Below are 11,549 nucleotides of genomic sequence, written 5' to 3' on the forward strand. Positions count from 1 at the left end.
AATAGATAACAGATATCTATTTTACTAATATTCATAATACTCTCTCTTAGATGTCCATCATATATGAAATATGTTTTGTTTGAAAAATGACAGTGAAGAGAAAAGAGTACATATTTCATATTTAATTACAAAAATACAACTTTCTTTCCCTATAAACACACCACTTGAGATCTCTGAGTCATCGCAATCCAATATTGTGCATCAATTTTTAAAGATTGTGATAGATAATGATTCTGTAAATAGATGTATTTGGTTATCCTTTGAACAAATGTATTAGACTGTGATGTCGTCATTTTCTTGAAGATCGTGGTTTAATTTAAACAGTTGGAATCATTTCTTGACCAAATTAAATCTATTCCAATATTAAAAGAACGGTTTGTTTTAAAAATTATGTGTATCTAGAATGCGAAATCAACACAATAATTTAAAGTTCACTATTACTCAATCCACTTGGACAAACCTACCATTGTTTTTAAGAAATAATATTTATTATTTCTTTTTCCAATGAGTCATACATACCATTGAAATGAGTAATGGTTACAACAAAATATTATTTCGGTCTCAAAATTTTTCCACCTACTTTTAATTTTATACACGATCATATTAATATAGCATTTTTATTTTACAGTACCAAGTATTTGAGTACAACATGTAAGATAATATATTTTAAACAGATGAGAAATGTTCAAACCTCGTAATAGTAAATCTTACTTGACATTACTTTTATCTAAGTTTATTGACTTAAACATCTAAATGGTACCACAAATTATTGTAGCTCGGTTACTTCATTCATTATTCTCCTTAGCAACTCGAAACCATTGCACCATGAAGTCTTGAGACTAGATTTCCAAAATTTATAAAACAAAATGTCAAGCAATTTTATCAAATTTACAATTTTGTAATCTTAATTTTTAACTTAAATATGTGTTGTAATTTTTTACTATTGAATATGTAAAGATGAATAGTTGAATATCTAATTTGAGAATTGTTGTTCATATTAGCGAATCCCAAAAAACACAAAACAAAAGGTTGAATATGATAACTTTTCTCTCATATGTATTACGAATACTTTTATAGAAGTAATTCTTTTTTATGTTAGAAGCAGAAATCAACTCTGAAAACACTAACAACATACACCCTCCTGGACGAAACAAAGGGGATCCAAATCCAAATGCCTGCACCCCAAAAACACCAACCCAACATCTTCCAAAGAGGAGGAAGAAGTCTTCAACCTCAAAAAAGAAACAAAAAGAAAAAAAGGGAAGAAAAAGGCGCTCTTGCAAGCCGGTGGATGACTGAGTTACAAGAACCTGAGCACTTTAACAAAATAAATATTACCCATAGATGATATAGGTTTTATTTTCACAATCACACAATAAAATCCTAATATTGTATAAAATAAATAAATACCAAGAACTTTGAACTAAATGATTTTTACAAATTAAATTAGTTAGAGAATAACATACCACGATCTATGAATGGTTTTTTTTAGAGATTTTGTTTCTCTCACTTGACTTTCCTTTAGAACTTAATTAAGTTTCTTAATGTGAACGAGCCAGTGAGATCTTTAGAATTCAACGCGGTGGAAAACATTCTTCCACTTGGCCATTGACATTTATTTATCATAAACATGCATGGACAAAATGTGCAAACTAAAAGAAAAATTAAATTTCATAACATATCATGTTAAGTCAAATAAACTACTAATGGATCATGGAGGTCATACATCATTGCATTAACATACTATCTTCCATGTACCACTGAAATAGTTCTTCATTTAACATGATTTATAATAAAGATAATGAATAATGGTCCTATAATAAGTGCCTTTGTCAAAGACATGTTCTGTTTGATTTACATGATTCGTTTATGTATATAATAATCATAAGAACAAAACCATGAGATAAAATCTAAAACAATAAATAAATGAGATCAAAGTGTCAAATAGCATACGTAATCTTGATTTCAATAATGATATCTACTAATGTACATACGTTGAACATAATCATTACATGTCTTTGGTGGCCCTTTAGTCAGTAGATCTGCAATCATAAGTTTAGTACTAATGTGTTAGATTGACACCCTTTGTTTTTGAGTTTTTTCTTTAACGGCAAAGTATTTTAATTTCATATGTAGCACATTTAGAATACTTATCATTTTTTTAGAAGAAAACTATTGTAGAATTATCACAATAAGTTCTCGATGGCTTGGCAACACTGTCGACAATTTCAAGCTCTTAGATAAAGTTCCGCAACCATAAATCATGAATTGTAGCCTCAAATCATGCTACAAATTAAACCTCCATAATGGATGCAGTGATAACAGAATTGTCACACCTTGCCCCACTGGCTACTTCATGTGATCAAAAGGAGGCTTGTCACCTAGACACCGACCAACGCATATCTCTCCACGAGATAACGAGTTGAACATCTAGTAAGTGGAACTTCTCTTACCAATCTCCAACACAGAGTTCCCACTTTGAACTTAGAAGAACTTTAGAATTCAATGCGGTGGAAAACACTTAAATAACCAACTTAGCTTAATCGTCTAGCCTTCAACACTTAAGCTCTTTAGCTACTAAGTGATAAGCACAACAGAGATACACAACCTAACATAGAGAAAAGTAGAAAACGCAACTCTGCTTTTATTACTTGATTAATACTTTACAATTACATTTCTTTTCTCACAAGGCACAAAAATAAAGCCTAAGCTCTAATCTCCCCACCTTCCTTCATCCACTAGGATGCTACTCTTCCCGTAAAGGTGTTCAAGAGTACAAGAACCCCTTTCGTATCCTTCTCCTTATTCACCTAGCAATCCATCTCAAAGACAAGTCTCGCATATCTCATCTCCAGAGAGTGGCTGAGAACCCTCTGGGGTAGGCTGATACTAGAATTTCAGCATTTGATTTTGTAAAAAGTTTAGAAATTAAGTTAGTAGGTTACATGCGCATTCTCTGCAGCTTGCAATGCAAAAGTCCCATCTCGAACATGTGTTTATCGGAATAACTCCACACGATCAATCGGTTCACATCTTTACTCAGCGAGCTCGTGTTTTCATTATAGAAATGACTTCGACCCGTTGCTATGATTGTAGGGCTGCTTCTGTCTAGCAGCATTTTTGGTTCGTTATTGCTCCTTCATGAAAATAATTATATTGCTTATTTCTTATACATATTTAAAGTTAAAAATAGAAGTAACCATTACAAAGCGTATCGGTGCTCACCTAGAATGCACGACTCATTCACAGAAGTAGTGTCAATCCTCCACACGTCCCACCAATATGTATGGTAGGTTAGCATGTGCCTCCTTAAGGTCGCCTTGAACTCTTTAAAGGTACTTAGCATTTGATGCTTAAAAAACCTATTCATTGCTTGATCGTTGAAATCAAGCATGAAAAAATACTACACGTTACAAAAAACAACACATTTGATTGGTTAACTTAAATATGTTTCAAATGAAAACAGAAATGTGTAGTGCACATATCTGTAGGTCGCCCTTGATGACCTTGATGTATTCTCTGCTTACATCTGCCTACCTAAGGCATCAGACTAGAAATATCTTTCTTACACATACGTCTATCGTCTAGCTGAAGTGAACAGCGTGTGACAAAATAGGCTTCTCCGTGCCAACAATGATCAACATCAGAATCCTCCCATTGGCGTGAACATAGAGCTTCAACTCCAAGAGTTAAGACTGCGCACGTCTCCTAAGAGTAGGAGTCAGAGATGGTTGAACAGTACCTGCGGAATGAATTCAAATAACAAGTTAATGTGAAAAAAAGTTTAAATAATTGGGACTTAACGTACCATTAGACTCACTCGAATGGTCGTCCACCGATGATGATCCTTCTACTGGGTAATTTAGATTATTGGCGAACTCGAGGGACATCGCATCTGTCTCGTCGAAACCACTTAAGAATGACAACATAGTGCCTATGGATATAGAAAACAAGCATTCAATAAGCAAATATGAACACATAATCATATTCGAAATATAAACTAAATAAATATGTGGATACATGGTTCGTCACTATCATTCGTCGTCGCTTGTTCCACTTTGATGTGACAATTGTTCATCCTCATCGTCTATGAAGTCGTTAATAACATGACACACAACTGGTCTTTCAATGATTGTGGGATCAATGTTAGTTTTGTATAGAGTGTCATCCTCGATGTGTCCATCCACTCGATGACCGAAACGATTTTGAGTACATTCAGTTGCTCATTATCAACATCGTCTACTTCGGGCATGTCCCATATACGCTTAGTCTCGATCACTTGAACAACTTTCCAATTACTACCATTTTTTCATCTAGGTAAAATGCTTAATGTACTTGCGTCGCAAGAATTATCGATCCCTCGACAAACAAAAAATGAGACATGTTGATAGCTTTGTACCCTAATTTCACATGTGTCGTTTGACTTTTGTTGATGTCCGTGTCATACCACTGAAACTTAAATAGCCAAACACTTCTTCCCATCTGATATTGAATGTGCAACACTTTGTCCAGAACACCGTAGAAATTATTGTTGCCACTTCCACTTTCATTGTTTTCACCAACTACCATCACTCCACTATTATGTATAGTGCATCGGGAATCACGTTCTGACGTGTGAAACCTCAGTCCACCCACAATACATCCATTATAACAACAAATGTCAAATGATGGTCTAATCGCAAATGGAAAGAGATCATGAGATAGATTTTCAGTCTCACACAATTCTATTACCTGAAATCTATGTACAATGATTATATACATTCAAGTGCAAATACGTTGGTGCATACATGTCATACGTGCACGCTATATACCTGATTTCGAAACCATTCAGAGAATCCCCGTTGATGCCTTTTGGATGAAATCAGTAGCATTTTGAGTCTGTCGATGTATTAGTCTCAAATATTTCTTAACGGAGATGATTATGAATTTAATATTGTAACAACGATGTATAACAAATACTGAACAACTATAATTAAGAAATATGAAGATAAGAAATGCTTACTTGCGATACTTCGATATTTAGTCTACATTGTTAAAAATGTACTAATGGAAGAGGCGTTTCTCTTTAAGTGATAGAGTAAGAAGACTTGACGCACCTAATGGTATCATCATTTCACTCATCTCTAGTTAATCGAGTCTCAATACCACTTAGGTAACGCGAACAAAAGGTACTCAATTAATTCATCATATATGCTTTTGCAATAGACCTCTTGGGACGTGTTTTGCTCCAAACATACTATTTCAAAGTGCGTAGATTTCTTTCAATGGGATACATCCAACTGTAACAAATCGGATTAGTAACTTTGATTTCATATGGAAAGTGCATGGCAAGGTGTACCATAACGCTGAAGAAGGCATGTGAAAATATTGTTTCCAACTTACAAAGTATGATTATGATATCAGCTTACAATTTGTCCAACTCACTTACTCTTATGGTTCTAGCATACAAGTTACAAAAAAACTACATAGTTTGGTAATAGCAGTGTACACGTTTTTTGGTAAGAATGCTCGAAAACCAATAGGTAGCATAGCAGTCGATGTAATAAAACATGACAATCGTGCATTTTGAGACTTGATATTTTCCCCTCTTTTATTCACATATCATGATATATTGGAAACAAATCCATCAAAAAACTTAACTAATTTCAGAAACTTGCAAAACTCAACTTGTAGGTCCAACTGAGCATTCGTGTTATCCTTGGTTTTTCCTTCGATATTCAACAACGTACCAATCAAATTATCACAAACATACTTCTCAATATGCATTACGTCAAGTTTGTGACATAACAGTAGTCCCGACCAGTAAGGAACTCGAAAAAAATACTTTTCTTTGTCCGATTAAGAGCTGTCTGTAACGACCCAACTCTTTATACTAAGCTGAGGTCGTTACTAAAAAGAAACAATGACAAGAGACACTTTTTGAAACGAGGGAAGAATAAATTTTTCATTAAAAACGGAATATTAAAACACTGAAACATAAACGCGGAAGCAAAATTGAGTCCCCATATGGCATGTCACGGATCCTTCTCTGTCGCTCGCCAGCTTTCCTCTACCTTTACCTTCGCCTGAAATGTTAAACATAGAAAGAGTGAGTATAAACATATACTCAGTAAGGGACCTACTACTAGTCCCGCTAGGTGTCTGTTAACTTCCCATTAGAGTCCTGAAAATGGTACCCAATCTCTGGCACGTTCCCGAACACGTGCAACATGCGCTCCCGTAGGAACGAAAATCTGGTCTTCGGTGTCCCGGGGGAGCACCTAGGACATGCTGGTCTGTAGTGAACCCGGGGGTAACACTAAGACAATCGGGATGCGAGGACCCCATCGAATCACTCGAATCATATCTATATCCATGCTAGACTGGCGTCCCGTCGGACCACACAGTCCTAAATAGGTGGTGATCCCGAAGGACACCCATGCAGGTACGACTCTAATAGACAAAGTTAACAGAACACCCTATCCATAGCATGTAGCATAACATAACATCATAACATGGCATGAGTATTAATCTTAACGTCCTTAATCATGTGATTAATATATCATGCATTAACAATCATCAACAGTCATCAACAACATACTACCGGTCATTAACATAACATCAGTCGTCATCATCAATCATCAACATAATAATCTCAGTCATCATCATCAACATCAATACAATGACAGTCATTATCAGTAGCATCAAGTTATGCATTTTAGCTACCATCAATGCATAATCATAATTACATGCGGTCTCTTGAATTCAGTTCGAAGGTCTAGTAGGAGAGTCTCTTACCTGGAGATTTTAGCCAAACAAAGGTACTCCCTGGTTGACAGTAAAATTCTTCAATTAACTTGATCATAATCATAAAAGGAACACTTAGTATCTTAATTAATGAAATTAGCAATTGGCTAACATCCAAAAATCCTCCCAAATTAATTAACTTTCTAAAAATTGGGGTTGAAACCAAATCAACCTTGATTGAGAAAAATCCAAGATTTAGATCTTAAAAAGTTTAGCCAATTGAACCTTTTACAGAAAACCCAAATAGATCCAAAATTAAATTAATAAAATATTAATTTTATTTTATTGGCTTACCAAGGTTACTCAGATGGAGGTTGAAAAATCCTCTTATCCTTGATGAAAAATTCATCACTTTAAATCCTCAAGCTTCCAAAGAGACCAATCTTAACTTCAACTGAGGTGGCGACAATCTTAGAGAAGAAGATAAAGAACCTTTTTCTTTTTCCTTTATTTCCATCTTAAGCATTCTAATGCTATTTATAGACCCAAATAATAACAATAATAATAATTATTATTATTATTATTATTTCCTTTTCCTTTTCCTTTTCCTTTTAGGATATATATATATATATATATATATATATATATATATATATATATATATATATAATACCAAAAAAATATACATATATCTTTATTGCCATTATCTTTCCTAAATCAATGCCTTAATCTTAGGCATTTATAACCATTAGTAATAATTATAATACTTCTTTATTATTATTATTTTTCTCTCACCAAAATCTACAATAAATATATATTTATTTAAACCATTATTCTCTCTTATAAATATATATCTTTTTCGTCCAATCAAAATCAATCATCTCTCTCTTCATGAATTATTTTCTTTTCCAAATAAATATAATTATATTCCATAATATAATTAACTACACTTTTCCAAATTATTAATTAAATACATATATCCATATATATATATACTCAATTAATTACAATTCCACCAAAACTAACTTTTCCCTCCAAAATCTCAAATTAACTTAAGTCCTCAATTAATTTAATCAATCAAATCTTTTCTAATAAATCACTTATAACTTCCAACATGAATTATCTTAACTCAACCATAACAACTTCACTCCATAAACAATATTTATCTTTCTACAGAATAATTAATTATCATCCACAATAATTAATTATTATTTACCTTTCTTCCAAAATAATTAATTATCTTCCACAATAATTAATTATTATTTATCTTCTCCAAAAATAATTAATTATCTTCCACAATAATTAATTATTATTTATCTTTCTCCAAAAATAATTATTAATTATCTTCCACAATAATTAATTATTATTTATCTTTCTCCAAAATAATTATTAATTATCTTCCACAATAATTAATTATTATTTATCTTTCTCCAAAATAATTATCCTTTTACAAATAATTATATTTTCCCAAAATATAATTATTTTACTTTTTCTCCCTTACCAAATATCTTTTCTCCAAAATACAATTACCTTTTCCTTAAATAGTTATATTTTAACAAATATAAATATCTTTTCCTTTAACATAATAATCATATGTATATAACTTTCAACATGAATTATCTTAACCCAATCATAGCAACTCCACTCCATAATCAAGATTTATCTTTCTACAGAATAATTAATTATTTCCCACAATAATTAATTATTATTTATCTTCCTCCAAAATAATTAATTATCTTCTACAATAATTAATTATTATTTATCTTTCTCCAAAATAATTAATTATCTTCCACAATAATTAATTATTATTTATCTTCTCCAAAGTAATTAATTATCCTTTTACAAATAATTATATTTTCCCAAAATATAATTATTTTACTTTTTCTCCTTTAATAAATATCCTTTCTCCAAAATACAACTATCTTTTCCTTAAATAATTATATTTCAACAAATATAATTATCTTTTCCTTTAACATAATAATTATATATATATTTCCACGTATACATATAATTATCAAATCTCCAACAAACTTTCCACCCTACGGTTTAATTAAATAACGTCCATAATTATTTAATTAAATTCAACTTCAACAACACTAAAAATCCACAACTTTACTTAATCCTCTTAACCTACCATTTAATAAAAACTCAACAAACACCACGTGTCAAAACCTCTAATTAATTAAATATTCATCCAAGAAATATTTAATTAATTTTAATTCCCACATAAATCAAATAATTCTCATTAAATGGATTCAAAATAACGCCCAATAAATTAAATCTAGATAAACAAAATTAAGATAACTGACTCCAAAATTATCTAAATTTTTGGGGCGTTACACTGTCTTTCTTTTCTTATCCTTTACTGAAAGACAAACACTCATAACTGGAAACTCCAACTAATCTAGCTATTCTAATATTTCATGCTCATTCATTACCACTGAATGAGTCCTACGCTCTATTTTTTCTTCGTGTAACCTACTTCTACGCCATATGTGGTTCGTGTAACCTACTTCTACCTCGCATCCTGAACGACGATTTATCACTCATGCATATAGGACATGTCTAATACCCCTTTATACTCCACCCTAATAGGTCTCCATACGTCGGGTAAGTCATAGCCGAAAGAACTTACCAATAAGAGAGTCATACATACACACTCCAAAATTTCATAACTCGTTCAGTTCCTCAATTAATGGTTGGAGATACACATCGATTTCCCTACCAGGAAATCTAGGATCGAGTATGAGGAATGACATGAAGAAATTTGCCTCTTTCATGTATTTTCGTTGTGGCAAATTGTAAGAAAGTAACATAACAAGCCACATACTATATGAGGTACTCATATGACAAAATGGATTAAACCCATCTGAAGCTAACCTTAAATGCACGTTTCGTGGATCAAAAGCAAAATCAGGAAATTGACAATTAAAGTGCTTACATCCCTCCACATCAGTTGGATGTCTAAAAAAATTATCTGTTTCAACACCGTTATCTCTATGCCATCTCATGTTAGTAAATCCTTCCTACAAGACAAACAAGTGTTGTATTCTCGATACCAAAGGAAAGTGGCGCAATACATTATGCATAATATTTTTTCCTCTGTTATGATTAACCTTGTACCGAGCTTCGCCACATGTAAGACAATGTTACAAATAGATAAACTCTTTCCAATACAATACACAGTCCTACTTGCATGCTTGAATAGCCTCGTATCCCAAGCCCAAGTCACGAAGTTGAAATGTTGCCATTAAGAGTTCTAACAACATGTCGAAGGACTTGTTACTCCAATCATTTATAACCTTGATGTGCATCAACTTAACCAAAAAATGCAAGGAGAAAAATTCAAAACAATCGATGTACAACTCATTACGTGCTTCATTCAATAAGTCCTAAAATATATTTGTCGTATCTTGTTCTATATCTATCCCAATATTCCTCGGCATTTCATCCTTCAAACGACCTTCCTTTGTTTCCTCTTCCTGTTTAATTGAGACTTGTAAATCATTTAGCATACCAAATATATCATCTTCTTCATGAAAATGGCTACTACTACTTCCTTCATCGAAAAGGTTATTACTAGTTCTTTCATCAAAGTTTTTTGTACCTCTAAACCTAACTAACTCTCCATGATACACCCATTCGGTGTAGTAGGGGGAGTAAGTACATGTCGTTCTACACCCTCTCATGAGTTCCAATTTGAGTTCATACATCTCTTGCATGAGCACATCATTCGTCCATAGGCATCAAGTTTCACCAGGCAACTTCTAAAAATTAGGCCATTCCCTTTCTATACTCGATGGAAACTTATTCCTAAGTTTCACCAAACACTTGTCCATCGTTAAAGCCCCTAAAACATAAATATGTTTGATTAGAAGTATATTTCTCTTTTCACATCATAAACTTACTCCCCTGAATAAACAATCTCCCAAACTTTTCACTAAAACTAGCTTCAAATTATAGAGACTATCATAACTGCAGGATAGCCACCACAACCTAATTAACCACAAACAACTTCGATCTTCACATACTACCCACCCCTCCCAACAACGCTACCTTACAAGCTACCCTACTAATACATCTTCAAACCCTCAAAAATACAAAAGTACTCAAAAAAAAAAAGGGTTACAATAACTACAAGATAGCCGTCCCAAATCAAGAACCAAGTTATTCAAAACTACTAAGAAATAAACAAATAAAATTGAACTAAAGGCTACTATAACTGCAGGATAGCCAAAATGAATCTTAATTAGCACAAATTATAGAATTTTTAAAATAGTAATAACTCTTACCGTTTATAGGATGTAGTTATTCTAGACACGACATGTACTTCTTCTAAGATGTAGTCAGAGTCCTCTTCTGCAAAGCATTCTTCAGGGCTTAACAGTTCAGCAAATACTTCTTCCTCGCAATAATCTCATCTCAGGGATTTTATTGACCTGCATTTTTCAGCATCCAAGGAGAATTTCATCGCGTTAACAATATTGAACTTGACTTCTTCGTTATTAAATTGCATTGTTAACTCCCCTTGGTGGACATGTATAAGGGTGCGACCTATTGGCAAAAATGGCTGCCTAAAATTGATAGGTACCTTCTGATCAGCTTCATAGTCCAAAATGACAAAGTCTGCGATGAATAATGACTTGTCCACCTTGACCAAAACATCTTCAATCTTGCCTTCAGGTTTCATGATGGATCTATCAGCGAATTAGAACCTAATATGGGTAGGTTAAACCTCCATTATCTCTACTTTCTTGAAGATAGAAAAAGGCATCAAGTTGATACTTATTCCCAGGTCGCATAATGCACAACTAAGATCCATC

The sequence above is a fragment of the Cucumis melo genome, chromosome 6 (assembly GCF_025177605.1).
Source record: "Cucumis melo cultivar AY chromosome 6, USDA_Cmelo_AY_1.0, whole genome shotgun sequence".
Taxonomy (NCBI): Eukaryota; Viridiplantae; Streptophyta; class Magnoliopsida; order Cucurbitales; family Cucurbitaceae; genus Cucumis; species Cucumis melo.